The sequence below is a fragment of the Octopus bimaculoides genome, chromosome 4, assembly GCF_001194135.2.
Source record: "Octopus bimaculoides isolate UCB-OBI-ISO-001 chromosome 4, ASM119413v2, whole genome shotgun sequence".
NCBI lineage: Eukaryota > Metazoa > Mollusca > Cephalopoda > Octopoda > Octopodidae > Octopus > Octopus bimaculoides.
Genome location: NC_068984.1, coordinates 120,553,329 through 120,569,728, shown reverse-complemented (window position 1 = coordinate 120,569,728; position 16,400 = coordinate 120,553,329). Strand labels below are relative to the sequence as shown.

General features: G+C 32.9%; 1 protein-coding gene across 1 annotated transcript in view; it reads right to left on the bottom strand.

Annotated features, from left to right (window-relative positions):
* LOC106878541 (microtubule-associated protein tau) overlaps positions 1 to 16,400 on the bottom strand; it is a 48,665-nt gene that overhangs the window by 1,750 nt on the left and 30,515 nt on the right. The window lies entirely within an intron of this gene.

Sequence of the window (16,400 nt, the reverse complement as noted above, 5' to 3'; positions counted from 1 at the left end):
GCGAGTAAAAATAAATACAAAAAAGGTGGGTTTTTTTGTATGATTGTGTATAGAGGAATATATTATTTTGCTTAAAAGAGTTCCAACACTGTCTGTTTTTTATGTTTTATTTATATTCCTGCAGAACTAATGTGGGGTATAGAATATGGAATATACAATATATAATATAATATACAATATATAATATAAAATAAAAATGGATGGCACCATGAAATAAAGTATTGAATGTAGATGAAATATTGAGTGTTCAATATAAAGGATCAAATATATAAATATAAATATAAATATATATAAAGGCGACTCGAGTTTCAGGGCTATTTCCCTTCGTCATGGCCGGTATGACAGACTTTAACAGACTGTTATATATATTATATTATATATTATTTGTGCATATGAAAGTTTTAATTCTCCTTTTTTTAGGTGACTACTTCCAAGAATTAATCAACCCACATACCTGAGAGGTTGGGAGAGTGTTCTGCAAGTTCTTACTGAACAACCTGATTTGTTTACTATGCAACATCAGACTTTATTTGCAAACATCATACAAGTTATGATTCTACTCAGTGAGAGAAGATTCTTGTTATGAGCAGGAGCAATAACTCCATTAATTCTTTCCCATCTTTTTACTTACTCTGGCTATTTCATTCTCAGAACAGCAGCCGAAACTGATAATTATGTTACCCAGATAACACTAGCTATCAAGAACTTAGAGGGAACTTTTCAACCAACTGATATAGTATACTTCATGAGTGTTCTAGTTTGCTAATGAACTCTATGCATCTGCTTCATACAAATTAGCTTGAAAGAAATTAGGCAAGTATGCTCCTATGAATGTGGTAATGTTAGTATGCATGAAGCAATAGAGCACCAATGAGCTGAGAGAGAGGAAAAAAAATAACTGAGTGTAAGAGGAATCAGAAGCACTGTTTAAGCAGAACTTTGTGCTGGTGTGGGCATCTAATACGTATAGAGGATGACCTGGAAAAGATATGCCAAGCAATCCAAGTGGAAGAATTACGCTGATGTGGCAGAGTGTGAGAGACATTGGATGAAGTGTTGAAATTTAATCTCAAGAGGTTGAGTCTCATGGAGGAGATAACAAAAACTGCAATAATCCACAATGCACATTGCTAATGAAGACTTATTCAAATCTTAAAGGTGTAGAGAAGTAGACATAAAACTGATGGATGATAATGATGATGATGGTGAGTATAATATGAGTAATGAAATAAAGCATATATTTTAAATAATATGGAAACTAACTCAAAATAATAATAATAATAATAATCAGGTCTTCTTTCACTGTTGATGCACTCCCATATTGCATAAAGTACTGTCTGTCTGAAGTCCTTGTTGTGACTTGACAAACCCCCAGTAGATACAATATCTTCAATCAACAACCTTACAATAATGTATACTGAGTGACATAATGATAATAATAATAATCCTTTCTAGTGGAAGCACTAGGCCTCAAATTTGGGGGAAGGGATTAAGTCGATTACATTGACCCCAGTGCGTAACTGGTACTTATTTAATCAACCCTGAAAGGATGAAAAGCAGAGTCAACGTCAGCGGAATTTGAACTCAGAATGCAGCAGCAGACAAAATAATGCTAAGCATTTCGCCCCAAAGTGCTAACGATTCTGCTAACTCTCCAGCTATAATAATAATAATAATCATAATGGTTTCAAATTTTGGCACAAGGCCAGCAATTTCGGGGGAGGGAGTAAGTCAATTACATCGACCTCAGTGATCAACTGGTACTTATTCTATCAACGCTAAGAGAATGAAAGGTAAAGCCAACATCGACGGAATTTGAACTCAGAACCTAAAAGCTTGGCATGCTAACAATTGTCAATTCACTGCCTAATAATAATAATAATAATGGTTTCAAATTATGTCACAAGGCCAGCAATTTTAGGGGAAGTGAATTAGTAGGTTACATTGACCTCAGCTAGCTACTTATTTCATCAATCATGAAAGGATGAAAGTCAAAGTCAGCCTTGGCAGAATTTGAACTCAGAGCACAAAGCGTTGCTAAGTATTTTGTCCGATGTGCTAACAATTTTGTCAGTTTGCCTTGATAACGACAATAAGAGCAATATTAATAATGTCTTAAGAGCAGAAGACACAATTGTAAATATTGCAAAATACTGAATACTTATACATATATGCATGTATACTAAATACATAATTTAGTGCTAAAATTATATGATTAAATCTGTTTCACTTTTTTAATGCATAATTAATACAAGATCCCATCAAAAAGAGTTAAATCAGTATTCTGTATTCAATTATTAATCAAAATACCAAAACATAAAGAGAAGAATTTGATGCCATGTCTAATTTGAGTAACATCTCTTAAAAAGAGAAATAACAGTTATATTCAAGATACATGACAAAGAGATAGTGTGACACAGCAATCTCAATAAAAACGATCTTTCTTCAAATATGTAAAACAAATGAGCAAGTTGGTACCAACCATTTATTTTTATGAACAAGAATATAAGATAAATAGTTTTCCAAGTTCTAGTAAGATTCATGTTGTTTTTGCTTTGTTTTGTTTGTATAATTATTTATCTAAGTAAAACTACAAGAAATGGGATAATTGGAACAATACATGTCTTTAGACATGTGTATTGAAATAAAACCAATGTTACTTTCTCTCTAGTGTTGAGACTTCAATTGATTTAATAAACACTGGGATATAATCAGCATTTATCGTATTAACTTTAATAATAATAATAATTATTATTATTATCATCATCATCATCATTAAATAATAAATTTAAATTTAAATATCAATAGAAAACATCACAGAACAACCATAAAAATAAAATGACATTCCTTATAAACTATAAATAAACTAAACTTTTTCAAACAAGTATTAATAATAACATATAGAGAAAAAAAAACAAAGGAAAAAAGAAACAATACTAATATAAAACATTTAGTACAGTGGTTCCCAACCATTTCACTACCAAGGACCCCTTTTATTTAAATAAGTCTTCCCACAGGCCCTGGGATGTTGAAAGGTCTGGTTTGTCAGTTTAAAATACTGCTGGACCCCTAATACTACCTTTGTGGACCACAGGTTTGGAACCACTGATATAGTAGAACATTCACTCTGTAATAGAACTGATTCTTAATAAAATTTTAAAAAAGAAAGAAAAAGAAAAAAAATCATTGTGGTCTTAATTTTTTGTGGAATTTTTCCAATAAAGAAATCACCAGTTGAGCAGATGAACTTAAAAAAAATAATAAATGTTTCTCTATAAGGCAACACCTGAAAAATACATGATTACATATACCACCTTTACTTCTTGCAAAAATAAATAGATATATCAAAGGAATGTAGCCCAGCATTCATTGATAAATATAGAATAAATAACAACACTTTTGATAACACCCCCACCTCAGAATCCCCTACCTAGTTCTATGATAAAAACTCCGTGTTTTAACTTCTTTGATACCAGCCTCTATTTCTATACAAACTTTCTCATTTAAAGTGATCTAACTTAAAACCTTCAAACAAAATTTCATTAAAATATATGTTCCAAACACCGGTTTAATCCATTTCAAAGTTATTTTACTGAATTCTTTATTTTCAAACTTGAGTGAAATAAAAGCAGAGTAACTCAACAGAAATATTGTAACAAAAGGATTAAAGTAATCTCAATTAAAACCTTCTATCGTAAATTCTTCACTATTTTCAAAATTTATTGAAACATGAGAAGTATATTGCAACAAAAATATAGTAACAGAAAGGTTAATCAAGCAGACTTAAAACCCATTTGATACCAACCAACCTTCCAGAGTGTTCAAATTTCCATTAAAACCTATCATGTTATATAAAAACCTTTTCTGAAGTTATATTCCAAACCCCAGCTTAACAACCCTGAAGTAGGTTATTGTATCATATTAGTAGATAAATCCTGTAGTTTCATATTAATAGGTTATTTTAAGAATTAATTGAAATGCATATGCAGTGTATTTCATTAGAAATATGGTCATAGAAGGATTATCACTGTGGAAACTTATTTAGTATATATCAATGAATATAATATAATAGAGACATGGCTGTATGGTTAAGAAGCTAACTTCCCAACCATATGGGCAAGTGTTTTTTTCTAGCCCTAGGCCAACAAAAGCCTTGTGAGTAGATTTTGTAGACAGAAATTGAAAGAAGCCTATTTTGTGTGAGTGTATGTACCCTTGTTTTGATATCATGTGAAGATTGTAAACGAATATCACCATCATATAAGTGATGTTTCTTTTTAGTCTTCCAGTGGGTTTGCAGCAAAAAGGGCAACCATCAATAGAAAATCTGCCTCAACAAATTCCGTTTCATCTGTGCAATGATGGATGATGAACAATGATGATAACAGGATACTGGCAATAATTTTCATTTAACACTATCTCATGTACTTCTGAGTAAATCACAGAAACAGAAGACCACTTGGTAAATATAATGTATTCTGTAAGATATAGATACACACACACACACACACAAATATATACATACATATATCATCATCATCATCATTTAACGTCCGCTTTCCATGCTGGTATGGGTTGGACGGTTTGACTGAGGACTGGCAAGCTGGGAGGCTGCACCAGACTCCAATCTGAATCTGGCAAGGTTTCTACAGCTGGATGCCCTTCCTAATGCCAACCATTCCGAGAGCGTCGTGGAGTGCTTTTTACATGCCACTGGCATGGGGGCCAGTCAGGCAGCACTGGCAGCGACTATGCCCGAAAGGAGCCACCAGCATGGGACCAGTCAGGCAGCACTGGCATCAACCACATTTGAATAGTGCTTTTTACGTGCCACCAGCATGGGTACCAGTAAGGTGGTACTGGCATTGACTATGATAATGATTTCACTTGACTCAACAGGTCTTCTCAAGCACAGTATATTTTTCCACTGATTGAAGGGTACTCTTAACTAGGCCAGTTATGTGACACTGGCATAAGCCATGGCTAGTCTCACTTGGCTTGTCGGGTCTTCTCAAGCACAGCATATCCCCAAAGGTCTCGGTCGCTTGTCATTGCCTCTCTGAGGCCCAGCATTTGAAGGCCATGTTTCACCACTTCATCTCAAGTCTTTTTGGGTCTGCCTCTTCCAGAGGCTCCTTCCACTGTAGGGTGTGACACTTTTTCACACAGTTGTCCCCATCCATATGCAACACATGACCCTACCAGTGCAGTCATCTCTCTTGCAAACCACATCTGATGCTTCTTATGTCCAACTTTTCTCTTAGGGCGCTTACACTTTGTCGTGTATGCACACAGGTATTACACATCCATGGAACATACTAGCTTCATTTCTTGCAAGCTTACACATGTCCTCAGCAGTCACAGCCCATGTTTCACTGCCATGTAGCATGGCTGTTCATACATATGTGTCATACAGTCTACTTTTCACTCTGAGCAAGAGGCCCTTTGTTACCAGCAGAAGTAGGAGCTCTCTGAACGTTTCCTAGGCTATTTATATATATATATATATTTATATACACACAAACACACATACTCATATACATATATATATACATGCATACACACACACATCACTATGTCAGAAAGATTCTAGTTTGTTATCCAGTTATATATCTTACTTTCATTCATTGTATGTTTCTTTCAAAATTATCATTAATGTGATTAATAAATTTCAAGACAAATATTTATTTAACCATTCTCATAAAAAGAATTAAAATATTATTTTGATTTCATGAAATCACATGAAGGGCGTTAGAAAGTCACTGCCTAGAGCACAACTGACAGATTGAATTGTTGCAATTTAAAAACTTGCACAACAAATTTTAAATCACAACCAACAAGGTGTGAAAAATAGCTTTAAAATAAGAACAAAGAAAGGCACATGTGTAGAATTCAAGTAAAGCAAATATACTGAAACTATTAGGATTAAAAAGGGAAAATGAAAACGAAGAGATCTTAATATGATTGATTACAATATTATAGATAACATACCGAAATGACATACATTTAATATTTCAGCTTACATGATATTGGTATAAGTACAAAAAATATATGTTAATATAGATATTGAATTCCTTTAAATAATTCTTGACACAAACAGAAATAAAGAAATCTAACGGTAATGACCACGATGATACAGGAACCAGACTGTAGCAGACATGCGATTCCAATATAACAGACATCATAAACTTGATATCATTTATTTTTGTTTTCTTTCTTGGGTCTCAGCATTATATATTCAAGGTGACATCAAAAAGTTCTCAGACTAGTTCTGTAGTGCCCCAACAGATGGCAGTGCACAGTTGCATGCACAGTGAGAGCTAACAGCAACTTTCATGAGGCAGTGTACGGAGTGACATAGCTGTGTTTACTTCACAAGCTTCGAAATTTGTGTTTTTGGGATCACATGTATGCTGTCGTCAGCAAGTTTGTCATGGACAGGAAGTTGGAACAAAGAGCCAATGCAAAATTTTGAGTTAGACTTGGGAAGTCTGTTACAGAGACATTGAGCATGCTTATGGTGACAAGGCAATGGGTTGTACACAATGTTTCACGTAGCATGGGTGCTTCAAAAGTGGAAGAACATCCTTGGAAGATGATGAGCAATCTGGAAGACTTGCCACAAGCGTCACACCCAGAAATGTGGTATTGTGCATCAAGAATTCACCCACCCTCCCCCAGGGCCAGACCATCAATCAAGAGTTCTATGTGGCATTTTGAAGTGTTTGAGGTAGGTCACTCAGCAAAAGCGACCGGGTTTGTGGAGTGTGAAGAATTGGATCTTTCACCGAGGTTTCCTCACTCATAAGTTTCTCAACAAAAACAACATGGTGTTGCATCTGTACCCACTCTATTCCCCAGATTTAACACCTGCGGATGTGCATCTCTTCCCCAAAATGAAAAAACAGTTCAAAAGTTACTGTTTTAACACCACTGCTGAGATCCAGAGTGAATCACAGGTCCTTGACTCACTTACAGAATACAACTTCCAGGCCAGATTCCAAAAGTGGTAGGAATGCTGGGACTGGTGTATAACTGCACAAGGTGACTATTTTGAAGGAGATGATGTTAAAACTTAGATAAATAAGTTATTTTTTATTAAACATAACTAGTCTGGGAACTTTTTGATACCACCTTGTATGTATATATATATATATATATATATATATATATAAATAATATATATGTGTATGTGTGTGTGTGTGTGTAAGTCTACATATAAATATACATGTGTACAATAATTAAAGTCAGTAATCTTCACTTTGCAATAATAGCTCCATGGTTAAACAACAGGCCTCTGAATATACAGAAGGACAATGCAACTGCTTTCATTAATCATTACCTGCTCATCAGTAGTTCTGGATTATATTTTGTTAAACAAAATATCCGGTATGCCACAGCTATATATATGTGTACATGTGTGAATGCGTGCATGTGTGTTGTTTTGTTTAATTTTCAAATGAAGTTTCGGTTAGGAAAACAATGTAAATAATCATTAACTACACATACTGTAGAATTCAGTTTTCAAACTGTAGTAGTATTAGTAGCAATGTTTCCTAAATATTATCTTTTGAGAACTCATATCAAATATATATGATAACAGTGAGAAATTACTAGGAATATGCTAAACAAATTTTATGTTTATGATAGCATTTTTTTAAAGAATGTTTTAATATTCTTGTATTTAATCAGAAAATAGCTTATATGTAAAAAAAAAAAAATGTTGAGCTCACCTTAATATCATTACAAAATCATATGCTGCTAGTTTTATGAAACAAGTTTATATACATACATACACACACACACACACATATATATATATATATATATATATATATATATATATGTGTTTTTTTTTCTAAAACAAGCCGGACTATGAAAAATACATTTCTGTCATCCATTATACATTTCCTTGTTTAAAGAGATTTACTCTTTCAAAATATCCTAAAATCTCTCAAAATGCTTGACTTCTGAAGATTTATTTAGATACAGCACCTATATGCAATTTTAAAGATATTGAATAAATATATCTTTTGTAATAGTGTAACAGTATTTAATAAATAACTTGTTAACATATTCTTTCAGACAATATAAAAACTATGAAATATCATACAACGCAACTGAAGTTTATTCAATGTGCTGTAGAGAAAATATATCACTGCATTCTTTTAATGAGTTCTTTGTTTTCCTGAATCCATAAGTTGTAATAAATTTGAAACCTGAGCAAGGACTTCATGAGTAGAAAATATCACTACATTTATGTTTCATATAAGAAAATGAAGGCCTTATTTTCCTGTAGATTTTTGTGATACATTTATGGTACAATAACGGTTTACATGTAGATTAGAGTATCATCCAGAATGAGGCATTTTCTTACAAAACAATACTTGAGTAAGGTGTTATATGCTCATGAATTAATAAACACATAATGGGTAGATGCAGAGAGTTAAACTGTGAATGATTTAATTCACCACATTATATTGATTAGTTACTTACCATTTGACATCTTCAGAAGAAGCTAACTGTATTTAAAACATTCCTTCCCTGATAACTATCAATTTGGAAATAAAAGAAACTGAAAGCATCTGTAAGTCTGTTACAAGTGCTGCATTATTTTAAAGTAATTACTATACATCTCACATAGTATTTATCCTTGTTTGTTTTTAAATTATTATCTTGTTTGCAAAATATACGTATTTTATGGGTAAATATCCAATCTTGTACACTGCGACACTGATTTCAAGAAAATAAATACTCTAAGTTACAATCATATCATTTATATTTCACATAACATATTTGCTATTATTCTGTATTAAATAAACACCAACAATATTCTAAAATAATTCAAGAATAAGTACTTTAGTAAAGAAACAGCTTATGAAATCAATACAAAAAAAACAACAGAAAAACCTTCAGCTGATTTTTAATATGAAAGCATCAAATCTTCAACCCAAACAAAAGGTAGAAATAAGCCTACCTTTTCCTTCGTATCTTGTCAAACTTTTCTGGAAAAACAGCACACCTTAAGTTAGGTTAAGAGGTAAGTGAAGAGAGAGAGAAAGAAGAAGAAAAAAAGATCTTATTTATCTGCAGATTCGACTATAAATTCAGCCACAAAAGTAAATCCAGGGATATAGTATTTATAAAACTGGTACAATAATAATTTATACTAAAGCGGTTATCAGAAAATGATACCAGAGAAATATAATTTACAATAGATTACGTTAGTTATTTAAATATTCATAAAAGTATTTGAAGTATTCACCCTATGCTATATTTGTGAAAACTTAATTTATGAAACACAAGTATGCAATGATGATTAAACATTTACATATATAACACTTGAATATATATACATACACATACAAATATATATATATATATGTATGTATATAAACATACACAAACACATTTATATACTTATATACAATTAGTGAACAAGCAAGTTCTAAAGTCAAAGCAGAGAGCGCTCATAAAAAAATGAAATAAATTTGTATATTTCAACTATTACAGAAACCAGTCAGTCCTTGTTACTTTTAGTTTCAAGTAAATTCAATTAGCAAAGCGAATATCAGACTTGCTTCACTTATAAACAAACCATTTTCTCTTCAGAGAACCTGAGGAGTTCCCCAAGTCTTATTGTAAAAGCTCAAATGGAGTGAATAGCTTTCCAAACACTACTAGGAGAGAAGTTTATATATACATACATACATACATACAACTTGTGTGAAGCACTGTCTGATATATGTTTTTTTGTTAATTTTTCTAACTCCTTGGTTTAACCAAGCAATCAAGTCTCTCCTTTTGTGCATGCAGTACACTGAAGCACATAAAGTTGCAGCAGAGACAGTAAAAATGTCTAAGGTTAAGTCAGGAGAGAACTTTGAGATTAAACTGGACTCTGACACTTGGTTGGCCAATAAAGTATTCTAGTCAACCATCTGCCGACTTCATAACCAGAAGCCCTCTTCCATACCTGCCATTAGAACTTGGCTGGGGCTCTTCTCTCAATAGAAAAGAGCATTCTTAGGAAGTGGAGAGAGTACTTTACTCATTTAAATCCAGTCATGATAAAACCTTCTGGTGGATGCAAAGTGCATCTAGAAACAATAACTAGTCATAAAGGTAAGTGAAGTGCTTAAATGTGGCAAGGCCACAGGGGAGGGTGAAATTCGGACTCGTGTTAAAAACTTTATAAAGAGAACATATTCTCTGGCTGACTTATGTATGCTAGATGACTTGGATTACTGGAAAACAACAAAGCAACAGCAAACTGGAGTGATAATCCCAATTTTTTAAAAGGGTGAAAAGAGAGAGTGTGCTAATTATAAATGAATTTCCTTTTTGAGCCTCACTCGTTAAGTGTACATCAGGTACCTAGGAAAGGGATGTAAGGAAGTTGTCCCATGCTATCTGTAGAACAATGTGACTTCTGTCCTGGAAGCAGCACAACTAACCAGATATTCACTCTACAGCAAGTTTTCAAGAAATCATAGGAATATTGCCAAGAGGTGTGCACTTCCTTTGTAGACTTTAAAAAAACATGACAGTAGACTATGGGACAAGCTGTGGAGGGTTCTACTGGAGTTTGGGATTAATGGACAACTTCTGATTGTCGTGAAGTTCTTATACAAATGCTCAGATGTTTGTCTTCAGGTAAATAGTTAGTACTAAGTCAAAAGCTCTCAATATGGGAGTTGGACTTCAGCAGGGGTGCATACTGTTACAAGTCTCTTTTACAATTTTTATAAACTGGATTGACATGTGGGTGTAGGATTAGTCACCTGATATTTGCAGATGACATAGTGTTACTTGGCTCATCAGAAGGTGATACTCAGCAAGCACTGAATGGGTTTGTTGCTGAGTACTGCAAAGCAGGGATGAAAATTAGAGTTGCAACAATTAAAACATTAGATCTCTCAAAAAAATTTTCCCAGTGATGTTAGTGAACCATCACTGAGACAAATGGAGAAGTGTATCTTAGGACTATATTCAAGAGTGATCAAAGGCAGGAGGTTGAGTTGGCTGCTAAAACTGCAGTTGCTGCTGGTAAAAAGGTCAAACTTGCTATCTTCAACTTAGTTTCAACACCTATCTTCATCTATAGTCATGAATATTCCCCCAAGGATCTCTGGAGAAATATTACTCAATAGGGTGCACAACCAGAAGATCAGGGAGTCACTCCAGGTCAAGCTACAATTTCTCTGCATTGAGAGGACCCAGCTCAGACACTACAAATGTGATTAGAATGCTGCAGTAAAGAATCGCAAGAATCTCTAGGTCTCCTGCTTGTTGGCAGGAGACAGGGATAGCCCAAGAATGAGATGGTTGGATGATATACATAATCTCAGCTGGTCATGCTTGGGAACCATCCAGAAAGTATGATAATGTTGCTTCTGATAAAACTCTATGGAAGAGACACCTGAGGACTCTAGCCCCAACAACTCTACCAGGAATAGTAGGTAGAAAAGATGGTTGGATGGATGGATATAAAAACATAAAAAAATATGTATATAGATATGCACATATAGATAAATACATACATATATACAAATACACACACACACACACATATATATCTCAGTTTATGCAAAGACATCATGAAAAGCCAAATTACGATATTATCTTCATCAGAAAATAATATTCATTAGAGATGTACTATGTTAAATATCAGTAGCAGGTGAAAATGAACCATCAGCAGTAGTGATAATGCAAGATGCAAATTTCTGCCTCTCTGAGCCTCATCAGCAGCATGAAACCATTGGCAGCTGCATGCTAAGATAAAATCCATCGTCACTGATATAGGAAACCAGTGACTGAAAAGTCACTCACACACATTAAATCAGTTTTATTTAGATGAATAAACCATCACCTGGAAATATTTCCTTAACTAAGAACCTGCAGATCATATCTGCAACTGTGTTGGAAGTAAGTGGATTAGCTGAAAGTTATGTCACTAGCCTGATTTTACATGTTCCCAATGTCCTGAAGTAATCAACTAAGGTTCTGATTAGTTGCCCAATTAGGAAAAGAAATACAAAATTCAATAGTTTTTTAAAAATATATACACACACACACATATATATATATATATATATATATATATATATATATATATATACATACTGCAAATGTCTTCAATACATTAATACAAAAGTAATTAACAAACTGCTTTAAAATTTCACTGCTATTAACTTTTAGCTCTTCCTTTTTATTATTAATTATTACTCAAAGTTGCAGTAGGCCTTGGTAGGAGCTCCATGCATTCAGCAAATCAAAAGCTTTCCAAGATATTTGTTGAACAGAATGATAAATGTATTTACTGTGAAGCAATAGCCATGCTACTTTACACTCAATAATACCAAGCCATATAGAAACCAGTACATCTTGTAAACAAATTTAAATTACATTTGTGACCACTAAAATACATATTTATATATATATATATATATATATATATATATATGTTTATATTACTTTATATTATAAGCTGCAATTGGTTTCATTGACAAAGTAAAAATAAATGAAGAATACTCTTTACCTTATGTAAAAACATGTTATACTATATTACACTCCAAAATGGAACATATAACAGAGACACAAGCCACATTGCTCGAAGAGTTCTAAGTTCATGATTTCTCTTAAACAGACATGGCTGCCCTCTTGGACACACATCACAGGCTACCTGCCTAAAATAAAGGTGGTTACTCCAAATAAGCACTAACAATATAGAGGGAACTTTAATCTACCTTACACTGGATCACCTCTTTATTGCAGGTGGCATGATGAAATGCACCCTTACACTATATGACATACAATACCAAAATTAGCTGATATATTCCATAGCTCTGTGTGCAAGATGACACAGGCCATGACAACCTGTACAAAGCTAATGCCAGCATGGGAAAACATGTATAAGGCTTATGATATATATAAAACACAATAACAGCAGCAGAACGACATGGCAATAGTAGCAGCAAAATCATTAAAATCCAATAAAAAAAAACTGTTACACATAAATGCAAACACTCTTCAGAGTATACATTATATTATGAAAACACACATACATACTGCTACATGCACATATTACAACATTTACACATATAGATACACCTCCATATATTATACATACAGTTGCACATCTATTGTCTCATGTACATAAACTTGTGCCATATATATACAGAATTACACTACCCATATTCTCACAATCACATGTTCAAATGCTTTCTTAATAAAACTGTTCCATCTTCAAAATGTCTTATTTTATATGGAAATTATTTTTTATAGAATCAAGTTTGACATTTATACAGTCAATCATGTGCACAAACATGCACTTGTAGGGTTGTTTTCTTTTTTCTTTTTGTAAGAATGATTTGCTGCAATTCACAGAGTTACGAGTTCTCCACTGTATGAAACAATGTGTCAAGTTAAGGTAATGAAACAACATTTACCACAGACTTTACACAATACATTCATACTCTTCAGCATATTCAATGAGTAGTCAAGGTCTTTTTGTCAAATATGATTTATGAAAATTATCACAGTTTTTTAATTACTCTCTGGTAAGCATACATCTGTGAGTTATGGTAGTTCTACATGTGGATAAAATACCATTGATACATAATGACACAATGGTATGATTTCTCTTCGATATGAAAAGTTCTGAGTTTTGTTATGGAACTTATTGCAGACAAAGAAATATCACAATGGGTAGTTACATGGTTTCTTTCCTTTATGAATGCATCTGTGAGCTGTTAATTTACATTTCAGATGACATAATGAATAACCAAGGATTTAACAGAGATATTGTTTTTTCACCACCCTCTGATAATAACATTTGTAAATAGCTAATATACAATTTTAAATCCTTGATTCTATGGTCTAAAAAGAGAAAAAGCAAAATATGGTAACAACCATTTCAGTATTTCTTATTTTGAAGAAAAAAAAAAACAGAGATTTGATATTTGTCTTTTTTTCTGTAATGAACCTATTGTTATTCAACAAAAGGAAGTTTTTCTAAGATCAGATGGTTTTGATACCTCGTATGAGTAGACCTCATGTACAATAACAATATCAGGGTCTTTCATATATATTTTGTGAGAGATAGGTAAGGTGTCTGAAACTTGGAAAACAGAAGTAGCATTTGAAACTTTGTTGACTTTTCCAAAGAAATTGTGTATAGGTGAACTAAAATAGTTGTAACTAGATATAGAAATTTGGTTGTGAACTCACACAACAAATATATACTGACACAATATAACCACTGCCTCTTTAATCCCTTCAATAAGCATTTTATCTATTCCTTATTCATGATTTTGAGTTTCTACATTATGCATCCTGTTCTGCCCTGACTCACTTATTTAAATTTGTGTCAGCAAAGGAGAAAAATATATTTTAAGACATCTATAACAATGATGTTAATTTGAGGCTTTTTACAGAAAGGGTGAAATGGTTCTAGACTGGGAATCAAAACCAAGCTTGATTCAATGGAGAGCTAATCTCTAATCCAAAGCTGTTAATAATGGCAATGACAACATTAAATTCCACCAATGAAATACAAAGGTGAAAATGAATAAGCTACAAAGCAAAGCAAGCTGGAAGGCTGAGGGTTTAAGTTTCAGGACACAATGGGTAAATGAACTTTATCTATAAATTCCCTCTTTTTTCCTGCCCCTGATTAATAATAGAACATTTTATTACAGGCACCAATAAAAATATTTCCCAAAAAAAAATTTAACTTGAAAAAGATTTTAAAATTCATCTCCCTTTCTTTAAGACCAAATAATAAAAAAAACAAATATGACAAATAGTGAGAAATTATACATCTGCAGTGGAAAAAAGCACATGTTGCACACACGCCTGCATGCACGCACACAATCATTCATACATACGCACACAAAAGCAACAATATTTTATATTGATGACAAATTACATATATGCATGTATAGATATACAAATATATATATACACACATAGATGTTTATATATGTTTGTGTGTGTGAGTGAGTGTGTGTATGTGAGTGTGTGTGTATATATATACTTACACTTGTTTGTGTGCGTGTGCATGTTTGTATATATGCAATGGCATCACTTAGCTTAGTCTTAAGTGTATGCTAATTATGTTACGTATTTTAATCTTAATATTCAATATTGTACCTAAACTATTAATAGCTATTTGTTTATATCATCTGAACATCTTTTGTGATGGGTAAATGAAAACGATTGTCATCAGAGACTGTTTAACTGTAGAGGCTGGAATGAACATTTTAAGCTGTAGCTGCTGAAGGTGGCACTCAGTAACTTGTAATGCTGTAGATATCTTCAAGGTTAGGACAGCTGTATGACTACCAAAGGATAGACCAACACATTCAGTGGCATTTGACAGAAATAGTGCATTAAGACTGGCATCTCAATCATCAAAAGTTTACTAAAGTAGTATGGTATTGTAGTAGTTGAGCATTTAAAAATCTATACATTTCTCTGAAAAACTGATATGCCTACATTCAGTTCATTCAGAAAAATGAGAATTAGATATCAACAGGCTGGTCAAAAATCTTGTGAACAGATCAGTTGGAATTAAACTTTTTCAGCTGAGATACGTGTTCAATGACATACAGGAGAAGAATTTCACCCAAAGTACAAGAATTTGACAATTAAGCATGGTGGTGGTAATGCCTGAACATCTAGGAAACATGTTGGTCTTACACATCAGATCAAGAGCATTATGGACAGTACAGCCTATATGGGGAGCTTGACAAAGACTATGTGTCCATATATTTAAAGTCATTTGGACCAGCTGTGAACTTTTCAGCATGACAGCAACCCACAGCATGTCACAGAAATAGTCAATGTATTCATCAACAGCAAGAAAATCTAAGTGTCATAGTGATTAGCACAATCGTCAGAATCATATCAGAGAGAAAACTTGTAGAAGCAGGCTGAAATCCAGGAAACTGAGTGAACTGTATGATTATAGAGTCCAAAAAAATGGAAAATAAATCCGGGTAATCAAATTAATGCCTTATAGAAATGATTCAGTGTTCAGAAATTCCAAGCCACCAATCTTGTTTTGATGCCATTTGATTTTATTCTTCTTAGTCTTTTATACACATATTCCATTTTGTTGAAAAACAAGTAATTGTAGATGTTTTAAATGTTCTTAAATTAAGTGATGTTCATCCCTGTGGCATGATATTGTAAAACGTTCCTTAAGCTAATTTCAAAGTTTCATATTTAGACTTATATCTTTGAAAAAAGTTTAAAAAATTCTCTCTTTATTCATATATAGTTTGAGGCATAAGTAATTAAATAAATGAAATTAATTAACATTTAATCCTCTGTGTAATCTTGTCTTTAAACTAAAGTGATGCCACTATATGTATATATATATATATATATAT